Source organism: Copidosoma floridanum, unplaced genomic scaffold (assembly GCF_036245765.1).
Source record: "Copidosoma floridanum isolate Cflo_tuat_1 unplaced genomic scaffold, Cflo_Japanese_pri ptg000022l, whole genome shotgun sequence".
NCBI lineage: Eukaryota > Metazoa > Arthropoda > Insecta > Hymenoptera > Encyrtidae > Copidosoma > Copidosoma floridanum.
The window spans coordinates 4,394,630-4,413,411 of NW_028321899.1; positions in this window are offsets into that span (position 1 = coordinate 4,394,630).

Here is an 18,782-nt window from a genome sequence, read left to right on the forward strand (position 1 = left end):
AAAGTATCTTACCACTAGGCATGCATTATCTTAAAACTCGGGCTGAATTTAAACTTGATTTGATTGTTAAGACACGTAACAGAAAAAAAAATGTTAAAGTGTGCGATCTATTTCCTACTAGTTTGAGGGCATTCGGTGTAGGTATGCGTCTTACCTCACGGGCTCCACTTGTTTAGTAAATTGTAGCGCGCTCGCCAGGAATCGATATTAATGGCTTTTTGAGAGTTGATCGCGACCGGTGACCGGTCACAATACACTCAGAAACTCAGTAGTTCAATTGGGGAATCCGATAATCGTCGACTTCGACGATATAAGTCAAAGTAACGTGGCGTCAACTTAACCTTTTATCCCATATTTAAAAAGTAAATGACGTAACAAGACCAATACACTTTCCGATTTATCAAATTCACCGATTGATCCCCTGTTGGGGGATCTGATCGCGATATTTCGATACAGCCTGATACTATTCTATAAATCTCGAAAATAGCGCTCTAATTGGTTAGTTCCAGTGATATTCGATGGAATACTTAGTTCAGAATAACTGACCAATCAAAGAGCTGCATCGAGTGATATCGGGCTGTACTGAAGTATCGCGATCAAAAGCACAGGGACGTAAGAAAAGCATTGGTTGATACGTATGTATGTGGGGAAGTATGAGGCACTACCGGCAGCCCAACTTTATTAATTAATAATGACGAAACTTCTTGGAGTAAAGCTATGAAAAAAATGTCATTTCAAATGCACAGTATTATAATCATGTATACTAAACATTGCCGTGTCAAACTGGTATTTGAAAATTCTTGTACGGCCATTTTTTTTGATTGACAATTGTAACCGCTACTTGTATTAAATTACTGTTATTATTATGTTCGTAATTTAGTTTTCTAGAAGAATCAGCAAAAACCATTCAGGACAATCAATTCAAAATAATTTTTTTTATTAATTCCTTGTTAGTATTAGAGACATACAGGGTGACGGAGTGACCTAACCTCCGCCGCATGCACCGTTTTCACACTATCTGTGAAAACGTAAGTGCATAGTGCTTGTGTATGCACGTGTATATAGATGTACTAAACAGTGCTATTCTTACGTCTTTGCATATCATGTATATGCCAATATAAATTTGGAATCGTTATGTTGTGGTAGCCCCATAGATGCAGGGTAGAGCTGCAGGACAGAATTTTCTCTATAAGCTGCTATGCTTAGTCTATCCTGGGGCTCTACAATAGTAAACGATGTATCGTCATATTGCAAAATTCCTCTCTAAAATTTCTTTAGTTTTCTCAATTTTCTCAAACCTTTTTCATTCGAAGACTTTCAAGAGAAGTTTGTGATATCGCGATATATCGTTTAAGTTGGTAGAGCCTCTTGTGACAAGTTTCGATGTATCGAAAATAATAGTTTTTTGCGATATCCCATAGACCACGCATGCGGCTTAACATAAAAAAACTAAAATCGCAAGCACAGTCTTAGGGAATATCGCACAATTTTTTAGTTTTTTCGATGTATCGAAACGTGTGACAAGGCTCCTTGAGTGGTTTTGGGTATCTTAAATATATGATTTTAGCTCTGGTCTCAACTTCAACACAAAAACCTGACGTCGCGTTAACATTTAGATATCTGTTTGGACGTGACGTCAAGATTCATGGTTGGTGCTGCGACCGCAGCAAAACCCAGATACTTAAGGGTGCGTTCGATTCACATCGGGCGATCGCGTATTGATCTCTCATCGGTTAGTTACTCCCAAGTACAGTATATCTACAAGTAATACTGGTACTTGTACATGAATATACCAGACTATATCCGATCAGCAATCGACACGTGACTGATACGCAACCGACTGATGTAAATCTAACGCAATCTTGGGTACCGCAATACCACCGTTACTACAGGATAGACCTTTTGCACAGCAGGATAGACTTCACACGGCAGCTTATGGAGAAATTCCATCCTGCATCACTCTATTGAGCATCATGTGACTGGGTTCGTATTCCGTAACTTGTCCAGCTTACATTTACGCTTACTACAGTAGACTCCAGTTAGCGCAAGTGTCAGCAACTAGCTAGCTATTGCATGAAGTTACCCCCGGGGTGGTATTTTGTAACGTGTCTAGCTTACATTTGCCCTAGCTAGACTAGACAAACTAAACTTGACGTCATGTTTCAATGCTAAAGTGAATGGTAACGTTCTATCAAAGCTAGCTAGTCTATAGTCTAGCGCTAGGCTAGCTGGTGCACGAAGTTACGGAATGCAGTCTTTGGACTTACACTGGACGTATTAGGTTATGCCACACAAGCTTATCCCCCAGATGGCGCGATCGTGCCTACGAGAATGTGGCGTCTTCAAGTGTAAGCATGTATACAATGTCTACATGTATTCGTTTGTATTGGGATCGGGTTATTGAGTTATTTGGAACTCAAAATCCTAATATTGGAGTTTCAAATGTTTACCACAATGTACATGGATAGAAGGAGGCGTGGCGCTGACGTCGGAGAGCCTACTCTCGCGGAGTCTCGCAGATTCCAAAATTCAGCACCTCACGTAAAACTACATTGGTAATTGGCGCTTGAGCTTAGTTTAAATCACTATATATATATATATATGCGCACCCTATATGTATACACGTCTATTTGCGGTACACCGTACTTCCACGTGAGGTGATGCGTCGATGTCGCGCGATGCATTAACATGCGTTTTAAATGGGATTGCTTGACGTGACAATATGGATGGGCAAAATATATATCGATGTACCGGAAGTACCGATATTTTTTCACCGATATATCTACACGTTTTGCCGTTACATTTCTCCACCGATATATCGTAGATCGATAGATTTTCAACGGTATCGAAATGACATCACGAACAATATATTTTCGTCCATACAAACATTTAACTGTCAAGATTATTAAAAACAAGAAAAACGGTAGAAAAAATTACGCACTGCAAATATACACAGTGCGTTTTTTATCAGTTAATTATTTTTGTATGTGCTAATACTTGAAATTAAACCCAATTTCCGTGTGCATTTATATACACATCTATCGATGTATCGGAATATCGGTGTACTATTCCGATAACATCGATATGCTTCAGATATATCATTAATATATGGATATATTTTTTGAGTTTGCTCAAAGTAACTCATTGTACACTACACTTACACTGCCATCTATGCAACTCAACTACTCTATGTCTTTAAACGAATTTCGATACTTTCGACTGTATATGTGATAGTCTCCCAGTGTCCGGACACCGTTGAGACTATCATTTTTGTCAATACACTGACACTGCCATCTATGAATCTTGGGTGCTCCAACTATCTAAACAAATTTCGATACTATCGACTATATACGCGATACTCTTGCAGTGCTGACCCATCGTTGAGACTATTAATTTTGTCGAGTCACTGTTGCGTCGTGTCGCGCGATGTGACTCAACAGCTACGCGACAAAAACGATAGTGTCAATAGTGTCTCGACACTGCGAGAGTATCGCGACACGACGCAACAGTGACTCGACAAAATTAATAGTCTCAACGATGGGTCGGCACTGCAAGAGTATCGCGTATATAGTCGATAGTATCGAAATTTGTTTAGATAGTTGGAGCACCCAAGATTCATAGATGGCAGTGTCAGTGTATTGACAAAAATGATAGTCTCAACGGTGTCCGGACACTGGGAGACTATCACATATACAGTCGAAAGTATCGAAATTCGTTTAAAGACATAGAGTAGTTGAGTTGCATAGATGGCAGTGTAAGTGTAGTGTACAATAAGTTACTTTAAGCAAACTCAAAAAATATATCCATATATTAATGATATATCTGAAGCATATCGATGTTATCGGAATAGTACACCGATATTCCGATACATCGATAGATGTGTATATAAATGCACACGGAAATTGGGTTTAATTTCAAGTATTAGCACATACAAAAATAATTAACTGATAAAAAACGCACTGTGTATATTTGCAGTGCGTAATTTTTTCTACCGTTTTTCTTGTTTTTAATAATCTTGACAGTTAAATGTTTGTATGGACGAAAATATATTGTTCGTGATGTCATTTCGATACCGTTGAAAATCTATCGATCTACGATATATCGGTGGAAAAATGTAACGGCAAAACGTGTAGATATATCGGTGAAAAAATATCGGTACTTCCGGTACATCGATATATATTTTGCCCATCCATATTGTCACGTCAAGCAATCCCATTTAAAACGCATGTTAATGCATCGCGCGACATCGACGCATCACCTCACGTGGAAGTACGGTGTACCGCAAATAGACGTGTATACATATAGGGTGCGCATATATATATATATATATATATATATATATATATATATATATATATATATATATATATATATATATATATATATATATATATATTGATTTAAACTAAGCTCAAGCGCCAATTACCAATGTAGTTTTACGTGAGGTGCTGAATTTTGGAATCTGCGAGACTCCGCGAGAGTAGGCTCTCCGACGTCAGCGCCACGCCTCCTTCTATCCATGTACATTGTGGTAAACATTTGAAACTCCAATATTAGGATTTTGAGTTCCAAATAACTCAATAACCCGATCCCAATACAAATGAATACATGTAGACATTGTATATATGCTTACACTTGAAGACGCCACATTCTCGTAGGCACGATTGCGCCATCTGGGGGATAAGCTTGTGTGGCATAACCTAATACGTCCAGTGTAAGTCCAAAGACTGCATTCCGTAACTTCGTGCACCAGCTAGCCTAGCGCTAGACTATAGACTAGCTAGCTTTGATAGAACGTTACCATTCACTTTAGCATTGTAACATGACGTCAAGTTTAGTTTGTCTAGTCTAGCTAGGGCAAATGTAAGCTAGACACGTTACAAAATACCACCCCGGGGGTAACTTCATGCAATAGCTAGCTAGTTGCTGACACTTGCGCTAACTGGAGTCTACTGTAGTAAGCGTAAATGTAAGCTGGATAAGTTACGGAATACGAACCCAGTCACATGATGCTCAATAGAGTGATGCAGGATGGAATTTCTCCATAAGCTGCCGTGTGAAGTCTATCCTGCTGTGCAAAAGGTCTATCCTGTAGTAACGGTGGTATTGCGGTACCCAAGATTGCGTTAGATTTACATCAGTCGGTTGCGTATCAGTCACGTGTCGATTGCTGATCGGATATAGTCTGGTATATTCATGTACAAGTACCAGTATTACTTGTAGATATACTGTACTTGGGAGTAACTAACCGATGAGAGATCAATACGCGATCGCCCGATGTGAATCGAACGCACCCTTAAGTATCTGGGTTTTGCTGCGGTCGCAGCACCAACCATGAATCTTGACGTCACGTCCAAACAGATATCTAAATGTTAACGCGACGTCAGGTTTTTGTGTTGAAGTTGAGACCAGAGCTAAAATCATATATTTAAGATACCCAAAACCACTCAAGGAGCCTTGTCACACGTTTCGATACATCGAAAAAACTAAAAAATTGTGCGATATTCCCTAAGACTGTGCTTGCGATTTTAGTTTTTTTATGTTAAGCCGCATGCGTGGTCTATGGGATATCGCAAAAAACTATTATTTTCGATACATCGAAACTTGTCACAAGAGGCTCTACCAACTTAAACGATATATCGCGATATCACAAACTTCTCTTGAAAGTCTTCGAATGAAAAAGGTTTGAGAAAATTGAGAAAACTAAAGAAATTTTAGAGAGGAATTTTGCAATATGACGATACATCGTTTACTATTGTAGAGCCCCAGGATAGACTAAGCATAGCAGCTTATAGAGAAAATTCTGTCCTGCAGCTCTACCCTGCATCTATGGGGCTACCACAACATAACGATTCCAAATTTATATTGGCATATACATGATATGCAAAGACGTAAGAATAGCACTGTTTAGTACATCTATATACACGTGCATACACAAGCACTATGCACTTACGTTTTCACAGATAGTGTGAAAACGGTGCATGCGGCGGAGGTTAGGTCACTCCGTCACCCTGTATGTCTCTAATACTAACAAGGAATAAATAAAAAAAATTATTTTGAATTGATTGTCCTGAATGGTTTTTGCTGATTCTTCTAGAAAACTAAATTACGAACATAATAATAACAGTAATTTAATACAAGTAGCGGTTACAATTGTCAATCAAAAAAAATGGCCGTACAAGAATTTTCAAATACCAGTTTGACACGGCAATGTTTAGTATACATGATTATAATACTGTGCATTTGAAATGACATTTTTTTCATAGCTTTACTCCAAGAAGTTTCGTCATTATTAATTAATAAAGTTGGGCTGCCGGTAGTGCCTCATACTTCCCCACATACATACGTATCAACCAATGCTTTTCTTACGTCCCTGTGCTTTTGATCGCGATACTTCGGTACAGCCCGATATCACTCGATGCAGCTCTTTGATTGGTCAGTTATTCTGAACTAAGTATTCCATCGAATATCACTGGAACTAACCAATTAGAGCGCTATTTTCGAGATTTATAGAATAGTATCAGGCTGTATCGAAATATCGCGATCAGATCCCCCAACAGGGGATCAATCGGTGAATTTGATAAATCGGAAAGTGTATTGGTCTTGTTACGTCATTTACTTTTTAAATATGGGATAAAAGGTTAAGTTGACGCCACGTTACTTTGACTTATATCGTCGAAGTCGACGATTATCGGATTCCCCAATTGAACTACTGAGTTTCTGAGTGTATTGTGACCAGTCACCGGTCGCGATCAACTCTCAAAAAGCCATTAATATCGATTCCTGGCGAGCGCGCTACAATTTACTAAACAAGTGGAGCCCGTAAGGTAAGACGCATACCTACACCGAATGCCCTCAAACTAGTAGGAAATAGATCGCACACTTTAACATTTTTTTTTCTGTTACGTGTCTTAACAATCAAATCAAGTTTAAATTCAGCCCGAGTTTTAAGATAATGCATGCCTAGTGGTAAGATACTTTTGAACAAATATTTAATATTACACCCGAATGGCCCCAGTCGAATCCTTTTGCCAGTGTCGAAGTATTTTTTGCACGTCTACACACCCTTTTCACAGCAACGATGGGACATGTGACGTTAAATCACTAAATTTAAGATTTTGCTTCTTATGAAACGTCGTAAATATAATATTTGACCCGATGCCAATTATATTTACGACATGGCTCAAGTTAGACGCTCAGCCCTGACACTAGTTTTATACTAAATCTACCACTGTGAACGCAGCCAATTGATTAAATTATGATACGATGATATTGTTAAAAAAAGAGACGTTAGTAAATGGACTGTATGATTTAATTTTAATTACCGCCGGATAAGTAGCAAGGGAGAGAAAAAAGATGAGAAAGTTTGTTAGAATGACCAAGTTGTCTCTCACTTTATTAATACACTGAGCACCAAGTTTAACGAAAACTTATTTATTTAATATTAATAAACTCCTCTTCACACTTCAAAAAAAAAAAAATATAAAACGCTTAGAATTTAGAAAAAAGTTATCAAAAGAAAACTAGAGCGACTCATAGCGATGCGTATAGCTTAGCAAGAAGACTTCACGTCAACTAGGAAGGCAAATTGGTAACAACGCTATCTCAATATTGAATCAATATTAGGTCATTAAGAGATTTACCTTCAATAGTCCGGGAGGAACCATTAAAGAAAGTTCTAAGTTTGGTGGTCGAGCTAGATGTCTTGAGGACTCCGTGATAAGGGAGATACCAACCAGTTGGAGATGAACTAGCTACCATGTGACCCAACTTTCCATACTCTTCCATAAACTTGATGTAAGCGTCTTTCAGAGAAGAATTCTTGGCAAATCGATTTTCCAATGAATTTTGAATCGAGACGGCTTGATGATGAGAATCGATCTGGGACTGAAGATAAACAGTAGGGTCCTCTTTAAACAATAAATCCACAAGGTAACGTCCATCTTCTAATCTACTAGCTGTTCTTTGATAGAATCGTTTGCAGCTGTCTTCTTCGGACGAGAGACTAAAATTGGGGCGAGGTACTTCCTCCGTTTCCCAAAATCTTCGTACTAACTAATTGAGCTCGACATCCGTTGTACAATGTTGCGAGCTAACAGTCAAATTATCAGAATGTTTCGCTACAGAGCCAGATACAAGCCATCCCAGAGAAGTAGCGATGGCGATGGGATCGTCAACTTGACCCTTATGAACACCGTTTTTTAACATAATTGCATGACTGTTGGCTTCTAAAAGTAGGTCAATTTTATCTGACCTTGTGAATTCAGAATCAGCTAGGTCCAAGCCAATTATACGGCAAAAATTGCAATCGACCTCAATCAACGGTGGTTGGTAGGAAGAAACCTTATTGAGGATTAAAGCATCCACCTTAAACTTAATCGAAGAGACTAATCGAGATTGCATTTTGAAGTGGACCTTACTTTTAGGAGAATCAACGGAAACTCCACCAGTCCCATTGAGCTTCAAGTTACTTTTTTCCATTTTAAGGTTTAATAAGTCATACAATGAACGAGAGCTTATCGACACCTGCGAAGCTTGGTCGATCAGCTTCGATCAGGTCAAAGCTAGCAGTCTAACACCAGTAGGTCCAATGACGTAAACTCTAGCAGTAGCTGGCAAAACTCCAAGACCTTTAGAGCGAAGAGTGTGAGTTTGATGAGTGGACTCTCTATCATCGGTAGGCTCACAATCCTTAACATCAGCACAATTATTAGACGAATCCGATGAGTAAATCTTTGGTTCGAAGGGATCACTGTGTAATAATGAGTGATGCTTCTTGCTACAGATAATGCAGGATCGATCAGACTTACAATCTTTAGCCAAGTGGTGACCAAAACAATTTAAACATAAACGAGATTCGAAAATCAGATCTCACTTTTGATTTCATGGCTTGGACTTGAAAGGAGGGCACTGATAAAGGGAATAATTACTTTGACAATCAGGATAAGATGACAATTTCCATTCAGTAACGTAAGAAGATCCCCTTAAGATATCCCCTTTAGAAGCACAGACCTGAGCTTTAACATTGAATGACTCTAATGTGATAATTTCTGACTTAATAAGATCTCTAACTTGGTTTAGAGTGGGTGCGGCAGTAGAATTACCTGAGAATCGTTGTCAATTTCATTTCGTGTTATTATCAAGTCTATCAACTATCCTGGCGATGTAAAAATCAGCGTAGCCTAAGTCTCTATCTAAAGTAACTAACGAATCAATTGAGCTAACGATCTCCTTTTTTATGCGCTTTAATTCAGCACAAAAATCGAGTTTCATAGATTTACAAGAGAGGATTATCGAAGTATATGAGTGAACAAGATGACGCTGACTCTCAAAAGTGTTAACGAAAGTATCCCAAGCATTCTGATATTGCTGTTCAGTGACAGCAATACCTTGAATTAAACTAAGCGCTTCTCCAAACAGATGCGCTTTCAAGTGGTGAAATTTAATAATCGCTGGTACATCTTCTCTTTGAGGAACTGAACCCCTAAACAGGTCACGAAAGTGTTCCCATTCAGAGTTATTTCCAGAGAACTGAGGCAATTTAATTTTTAGAAGCGAAAAGTTTGCTCCAGCAGCCGGAATAGGAGCTGGAGGAGCTTGGAGGGGGGGGGAGAAAGGTTAGGATCCGGTGGAAACGATCCAATGAATTCTAAAAAATCTCCCTTTACGTTAAAATAAGCATCAATAGTGAGATCATACAACTCTAAAGTGGAATACTTGTGGGTTTTGTCTAATTCATCTTATTTGAGAATTTCCGAATGAGCTAACTTTAAGTTAGAAAGATGAAATTCCACTGCTTTCAATTACGAAGGAGCTTTCCTTTTTGTCATATTATCGAAAGAATTAACGATTCTCTTGTGGCGTTTCAGCTGCTTATTGTAGAGAGCTTCCATGTTTTCTGACTATAATATAACTAATCGGTCTCAGGACTCGCGTGCGGACCGCCTTAGCGTACGGACGTCACGTCTACAGTGTTCGTGCTAAGGGCCGAGGTTTTTGTGGTTGCTGGAACTATAAGATGGTGCTGAGTTGGAGAATAGAAAAGGGAGACGGGCGAAGTGTAATTTGTTGAAAGGAGTCGAGAAGGGTCCAAGGATCTGCAAAAAGTGTCACTCAAAGTAATAAAGGTAATTGGAGGTTAGAAAGGTGCATGCGGCGCTGGTGTGAGTCTGCACATTGTGCTGTGAAAGATGAGCGGCAAACAGGGAAAGAGTGCTCTTAAGACCCGCAATACGAGAAACAAAGGGCTAACAGAAGTGAAGAACTTTGAAAAAAAGGAGGCAAAGGTAACGATAAGACAGTCTGGTACAGAGAAAATGGCGGGGAAAAGCGGGTTAAAGCAGTCTACTCTCGATAATCAAGTCACAACGGATACAAGAGCAAAGAATGTGGATTTCGAGTTTGATAGGAAAGAGGAGGCAAGATTGTGCCGCGCCGTGAGATCGGAGAGCGAGAAAGTAAGGGATGCATGCAGAGAGGAGCTGGACAAAATACGACAAGAGAGGATAAAGATAGAGAGAGCAATAATTGATCTAAAGGAGCTGGAGATGAAGGTAAACAAGTGGCTGGAGGACTGAGAGAAGAGGATAGAACATTGGGAGAACATCGAAGAAGACACGGCGAACAGTTCGAGCATGAAGCGGTCGGCTGGTTTGCAGTCATGCAGGGGCAGCTACAAAGGTGGTTCAACGTGGAGCATAACAACGGGTTTGAGTGGCGTCAGCTTGTCTGATAGAGAGGTATTTAAAATGAAAAAACTTGTATCTGAAAGGGAACGGGCAGATAGAAGAAATAATATTATTGTTAAAGGGGCAGCGGGGTTGGGGCATGATGTAAAAAGCGGGGTAGAAATTTTTTTGTCAAAAGTAACGAATGGACGTGTACAAAAAGTTGTGAGTGTACGCATGAGTGATTCAGTTATTGTTGTTAAGCTTGACAGTGTGGAAGAGAAAGTGAATATTATGTAATATAAGTCCAGCCTAAAGGGAACTAGTATATACATAGAAAATGATATGTCATACGATGACAGAAAGAAACAGGAAATGATTGTAAAATGGGCATAAAATAAAAAAGACAAAGGCTAGGAAGTAAAAGTGGGGCAGGGTAGGGTACTCCTTGGAGGGGTATGGAACAGGTGGGAGGATATTGCAAAGTCAGAAGCCACAAAAGCTGAAAATGTTAATAATGACGGTGTTGCACCGGGGGAAGGAGGTGATAAAGCGAAAGTGCACTGCAGACCAGGAGAGAAAAATGATTTTGTAAACGTGGCGAATATTGAGATAGTTGAAAGTAGCGAATTGGAGGATAGCAATAGAGATGCACGGGATCTCAATAAGAATAATAAACTTACTGTTCAACGAGGCTCTGAGCTTTCTAGCGATAAAACGATTTTAAATCTAAATAAAAATAAAAATAAGAATTTTTTAGAGTAAGGCAGAGGCGGGGAAGCGGATGTAAGAATTGTGTAGGGGACAGAGGCTGTGTTGATTTAAATTTGGTATTGTTCTGGAATATTGCCGGTTTTTATAACAAAGATAGAGACTTCTGGAACTTTATAGAGGGGGCCGATTTTGTGAGTATGTCCGAAACTTGGTTGGAGAAGAAGGACTGGGAAATTGTAAAACATAGGCTCTCTGCAGAGTTTACATGGAAAGGAGTACATGCTATCAGAGAAAAAAAAAGGGAGGGCTAAAGGGGGTTTCTTGATTGGAGTTAAGAATAGGTGTTTAAGTGCAGGAAGCAAAATTGTAGAGATTGTAAAAGAGGGGCTGGTGAAGTCTGCAATAATAAATGGGAGAAAAAATATTAAAATTTTTTCAGTTTGTAATCCGGGTAATTTGGCTGAGCATATTGAGGCACTAAAAAGCACGGATTTTTTAGATGAAAATTTAATAATCGGGGGAGATTTTAATATTAAAATAAGCGACTCAGATGCGGGGGCAGGGGGGAGGATGATGGAGCCGACATAGGTAGAAAAAGCAAAGATAAAGTAATTAGCAGAGAAGGGCATAAGTTAATAGATTTAATAAATAACAAGGGATGGTATCTGTTGAACGGGAAATGGGAGGGTGACGAAGAGGGAGAATACACTTATATAGGAGCAAGGGGCTACTCCGTCATTGACTACGTGTTAGTAGGGTGTTGCTGGACTGATGAAATAGAAAAGTTTTGGATAGAGAGTAGAATAGATTCTGATCACTTGCCGCTCAGGTTCAATTTGGTGGGTAAGGTTTATTATTTAAGGTTCATTAAGACAAAGAAGGGTTACAAACGAAAGGAAGTAAAGAAAATATTTATTTGTGGAATGATAAAAGTATATTCGAATATTAAAAGAATACAGAAAAATTTGAACACTGCTGGGATATATTTAAAGGCAAAAGATATTTGGGAGTTAATAAAAGCCAAAGTGTGTGGAGCTATGGTTAAAATAGAAATGAGGATAAAAAATAAGAGATTAGGGGAGAAACGTTAGTGGGACAGAGAGTGTAGAAAAATGAAAAGGGAGGTCAAAAAGGCCTTGGTTGCATGGAGGAGGGGGAAAAACAATAAGCATAGTTACTTAAATAGAAGAAAAAAATGGAGAAATATATGCATTGGAAAAGAAAAGAAAGACAAAGAACGGGAAGAATTGGAGCTGAGAAGCATTAAAAATGCAAGTGAAGTATGGAAGTTCTTAAATAAATTCAGGAATAAAAAAGAGGCTGTAAAAAATAATGTAAGCTTGGAAGGATAGAAAAGTCACTTCAGAGTACTGTTATGGGGTTAAGAAAAAAAGATAATGGGGGTTAATGATATTTTAATGGACGATGAGAACGAAGTAATGGGTATAAATGAAATGGAAATTAATAAAGCAATATGAAAGCTGAAAAAAAAGAAGGCGGCAGGAATAGACAAGACCCCAAATGAAGCCTGGGTGCATGCGGGTAAAGAGGTGAGGGACGCTTTGTGTGCAGTTTTATTTAAGGTATGGGAGGGGGACGAAATACCGGAAGATTAGAAGACGGCGATTATTGTACCTCTGTTTAAGAAAGGAGATAAGGAAAACTACAGAGGAATTTCGCTTTTGCCGACTGCATACAAGGTGTGTACTGAGGTGTTGAGGGGAAGATTGGAGAGGGAAATAAATGAAAAAGGGATTGTACCGGATGGACAGGCTGGATTTAGAAAAAGTAGGTCGACAATTGATAATATGTTTATTTTAAATTATGTGATACAGAAAGCCAAACAGGGTAAAGGAAAAGTGTACGCCTTGTTCGTTGATTACAAAACAGCCTTTGACACTGTAGATCGGGATAAACTGTGGGAAATCATGGAAAAAAGGGATTAGCAAGTATATAGTCAGCTGAATAAAAAACCTGTATGAAGAAACGAAGGTCAGGATAAGAGTAGGGGAAGAACTAACGGACGAATTCTGGGTGACAAAAGGTTCAAGACAGGGGTGTTTACTGAGTCTTAATTTATTCTGTATATACATTGCGGATTTGGAAGATGATTTCAGGGATAGGAACGTGGGGGGTGTAACGATTGGGAGGAATAGAATATGGTCATTAGCGTATGCAGATGATAAGGTATTACTTGCAACCAACAGAGAGGCTATGATTGATATGATGGGTACATTGAAAAGGTTTGCAAAGAAAAGGAAGCTGATCGTAAGCGAGGAAAAATCAAAAATATTAGTATGTAATGAAGCTAATAATGGCAAGAAAGAAGTGTGGAAATGGGACAAAGGGGAACTGGAAGAAGTAAAAAAGTTTAAGTACCCGGATTTTAACTTTAATTGAGTAGGAAATTATACAGATCATATAAAGGAATTACAAAGAAAAGGGATGATGGCTGCAAAGTATACAAAGTTTAAAACGAGTATGGGAAGAGAACAATTCTTGAATAGTTTGGGACTAAGCGGAGTGGAGATAGAAAGACTAAGAGATTAAGGGAAGAATGTCAATAGGTTAGTATGGCAAAGACAAAAGGATATCGAAATGCAAATGATTGACAGTAAAATATATGCTTCCAAGTATAATAAGTTCTATAAGAAAGTTGAGCCGGTGGGATTACCGTTGCATTTAAAGAGGCACCAAAAACAAACATGTATTAGCGTAACTACAAGGGCACGATGTGGCAATTTAGAAACAGGGAATAAGTATTGGTTAAAAGAAGAGGATAAAGCTTGTGCATTATGTAAGAAAGGGGAGGGAAATTGGGAGCATATGTTGGGAAAATGCGAAAACCTAAATGTAGAGGTGGTACCTAAAGATATGAATTTGCAAGAAAAAATTTACTGGCTATTAAATGAAAATGTAAACAAAGCGGCGTTTAAGATTTCAAAAGCAATAACTAAAGCGTTCGATTCAGAAAAGAGGGGTAAAGAGGGAAGAGGGGGGAAGAAAGATGAACAAAATTGAGTATGTAAATATCGAAAGGTAGCGATTAAAAGTGTATGATATGTCATATAAGCATAAAGGGTAGGTTCAGAAATAAGTCTAACTATGAGCGTAAGAACATAAGGTTATGCGTGTGCCTGTCAATATGAGATGTAAAAGTTACCAAAGCTTATAGAGTTGAGTGTTATTAATACTAAAAGAGATGTAATGTAAAGGTATGGAGAATAGGATTAAGTGTAACAATGCAATTTGTAGTCTTAAGATGTTTTTGTAAAATTGATATTGTAATTGTAATTATTACACAGATATGTATGCGAGTCCGTTTTCTAGGTCTAAATAATGGCTGAAAACTAATAAATAAGAAAATAACTAATCGGTCTCAACTCAAATTGTTTAGAGCTTGACTCAGGAGCAAGAGCTAGATTAGAGAGAATCAAACCAAGATTCAAACTAGGCTACACAACTACAGAGAAATAAATCATATAAACGATAAACTACAAGAAAATTAAATATCTATCCTGTTTCAACACATATGAGGCAGTGATGAATATTTCCTGATAAAGATAATCGGTTTCACCCAGTAAACCATCCACAAACTCGATCTAAAATCAAACGAAGTACTTTACAACAGTGCTAGATTATTATAACTCGAGATGCAATGATCGCAGCAGTCCGCAAACTAAAGTGATACATTTAATTGTCATTCCTGGACGTCCTCTAACTCAGTAGACGACTTACAACTTATCCAGTGTGATGACAAGCAAACTCAAGCATCCGTCAACAGGCGAGTCCCCTTGAGGTGGCGACAATCAAAGACACAGCTTATGATGGTTTGGTACAAAGGCGGCCATTGCGACTGTAGATGCGATGATTGCAGTGACTATTGACGCAAGCGATGACAGTAGTTACGTACTAAAATTTACAAATCGAACGTATAATAGTAAATAATAGTAATCTAGTAGGTGAAACACAGTCACCGCAGATGAGTTAACGTCTGCAAGCTTGATACAATTCAATTCAAAGACAAATATCACGCAACGCTGTATTCTAATACAAGATTTACTGATACTATTATATAGAGCGGTGCGAGTAAGAGAGAGGTAACGAGTGCCTAAGATATACTATGCGCCTGTATTTCTCCTTCAAATCAATTCTTACGTGTACTCTTTACTGAGATACAAAGACCAAAACTAATACGTATACCTATACGTATGCTTAACACAAAGCAAGCGATCGAAAGCAAGACAACAACACGAGGTCCACAGTACGCACCGATCTACTATAACAGAGCTAGAAAGAGAGAGACGAGTTGCCGAGGTCAAAGCTAGACGAAGTACGTGCTTTGAAGCCAACTCAAAATGGCTGCCGCACGACGCACAACTAAGTAAAATGACGGAAAGAGCCGTTTAACTAAGGCGACTTGCCCCGCTCCACCACTACAAATCTGACTTAAATGACTAATGTTAAAGAAAGAGACGTTAGTAAATGGACTGTATGATTTAATTTTAATTACCGCCGGAAAAAGTAGCAAGGGAAAGAGAGAAGATGAGGAAGTTTGTTAAAATGACCAAGTGGTCTCTCACTTTATTAATACACTGAACACCAAGTTTAACGAAAACTAATTTATTTAATATTAATCAACTCCTCTTTACACTTCAAAAAAAAGAAAATATAAAACGCTTAGAATTTAGAAAAAAGTTATCAAAAGAAAACTAGAGCGACTCATAGCGATGCGTATAGCTTAGCAAGGAGACGTGAACTGGCTCTCAGAGCGCAAGTGCCTAGAAGTCTTATATGTGTGCGCGCACATGCATTTATGCAAGTTCACACATATCATTTTATTCTCTCTTACTCGCGAGCAGTAGTCAGCGGACTACTTTACATAAGCTTACGATTGCAAATCTAATTGAATATCCAACAGATATGCCAAATACAAAATTTCATTTGTAAAACATTAGGCTTACAAAATAGTAGAAAAAAATTTTAAAAATTCCAATTTTGCGGATAAGGATATCTATCTCAAAAAGCTGCCCTGAAGCGATTTCAAAAGGAATATTCTTTTTCTCTGCTGTTCCCAAACGCAGGATAAGTTTTGCACACATGCTAAACATAACTAAGTTTTTTTTTTAATTTTCCAAACAGTAGTTTTTGTTATTCCAAGATCACTTTTGAGTTCGCAAACAGTCAATCGACATTTTTTTTTAATTGCAAGTTGCACACAATCGATATTTTTCGTGCTGTTATGCTTGAAGGATTGTAATAGCGTGAATTACCGTCAATAGATTTAAGCTATCTTAAAACCATTTAGAGCATTTTAACTTTTACCCATACGGTCGTTGCCAAAAGTCTTTTATATTATTTGAACCATTGAGGCATAAGTCTTTTCAAGTTTAAAGAAAACCTGATGCAAAGGACCCCGCAGCAACTTAATGGACTTTTGGTTCACGGTGGAATTGGCTAAAATCAATATACATGTTCTATATTATGATCTTCTGAACAAAAGTTCTTACAGGGCCTAGTCCCAAAAACGGATAGTTTTTGAGTAAATAATTATTTAAATCGCCGATTCTGCCAAGGTTAGTTTGACAGGCGACGCAGTACAGTCACTAGATGTAGTTGGTTCAGTGTACAGAGATATGATTGGAAAGAGTTATGTCGAGTGCATCTAGCATTCTTGGGTATCAATGATCGCAATATGAGACTATTCCAGTTCAATCAATAGTCGAGCAGCTCATTTGAATTATTGCCTTATATGGAAGATTGATAGCCTCTAACACGAAAAAGTGCTTATCGTGTAATGAACCGACAAAAAAGCGGTTTCATTTTTATTTTACTATAAATGCCATCCAAAAGTTCTCAATCAGATTCATTATTATGAGTCGTTACAATTATTCTTATACAAATATTGCTTACAGGTACAGACAGTTTGAATCTTGACTCCACCACTACTTCTTCGTCTAGTTTTTAAAACCTACTACTTGTAGATTCTGCGTTATCCTGAACCTTTTCTTTTGGCAATGATTACTAATTTCTAGACACGAGAACAATTTTTGCTAAGACAAATACCCATTTCTTGATACTTTATAATACTTTTGCCCTTACAGCTTTTCTATTAAAAAATAATAAAAATATATTAATGTAAAGAACTATAAGAACATTGTTAAGGTTCATTAGTGTCTAATATAAAGTAATGTAATGAAAAATCATGTCATTAAAATTTATGTCAAATCCTGAAACGCATTAAACTATTTTTATTTATTTTCGTTAAATAATTCAATTTAATTTTGTCAACTGTTGTAAGAGATATTGTATAAGCTTGTTAATTTTTGCACAAAGCAGCTTAATAATGTAACATTTAGTATCAGCTATATTTCGCCTGAAAGTCAAAGAGGAAAAACCTTATTTGCCAGACATTAGGCCGAACATTTGACCAGCCTTTGAGCCAGACATTTAATTACACGAGCACCACCAATTTGTTTTTTTTTAAAATATAGTTTAGAAAACTAAGGTTGTACAGTGCCATCGACCCACTCAGTCTTGTTTTCAAATAGTGATAAGGGGGACACGACTTTTTGACTAGGTTTTGGACCCAAAATGTCTTCACGAATTGCAGATTTAAATTTTAGAATTTTGTTGCGATATAAGTAGTCAAAGATCTACAAAATCCCTAAGATTTGACATCTACACACAATTAGTATATATCAAGTCAGTGGTCGCAGAGCGAGGGCCAAAGGATGATAAAATTAAAAGGCAACACTGGATGAAAACGATTGTGAACTCTGGATTTTATCATTGAAGGAGAAAAAGCGTCATTATTTACACAAAAATGGGCCATTTTATCAATGTGTTTTGACTATGGATGAGTACCTTTATGTACTCGAGGCATCGTTTAAGTCAGTTACGTCGGAATCGCTCATATGCACATGTGCATACTTATGTAACCAACTCCGATTATTCACGTACCAGGTTAAAGGTACGTTTTACATTTACGATGCACAACATTCAATGCATAAAAACATATGTAAATAAGCAGGGAAAGGTTCTTTTGGCTACAAAAAATAATTGTATCATTATAATATACAGTTTCACTGTGTTCGTAACCTGTACAGAAAAAACAAATGACAAAGTTGTAAGTCAAAAGTCCAGCATCGTGTTCGACAATATATTGTTTACTATATAACAAATACATTTTTTGTTTAAGAGCATTGTGTTACTCAAGTTTCAATAAGAAAAGATCATACAATTATATTTATCAATTGTATAAGACCAGCCATTTAGCTAGTTACTTGGCTTGATATTTAGCCATACTTTGAGCCATACTTCAAACCATATATTTAACAATACTGAGAGCCATACTTTAAGCCATACTTCCAGCCATACTTTTAGTCCTATAGTTAGCCA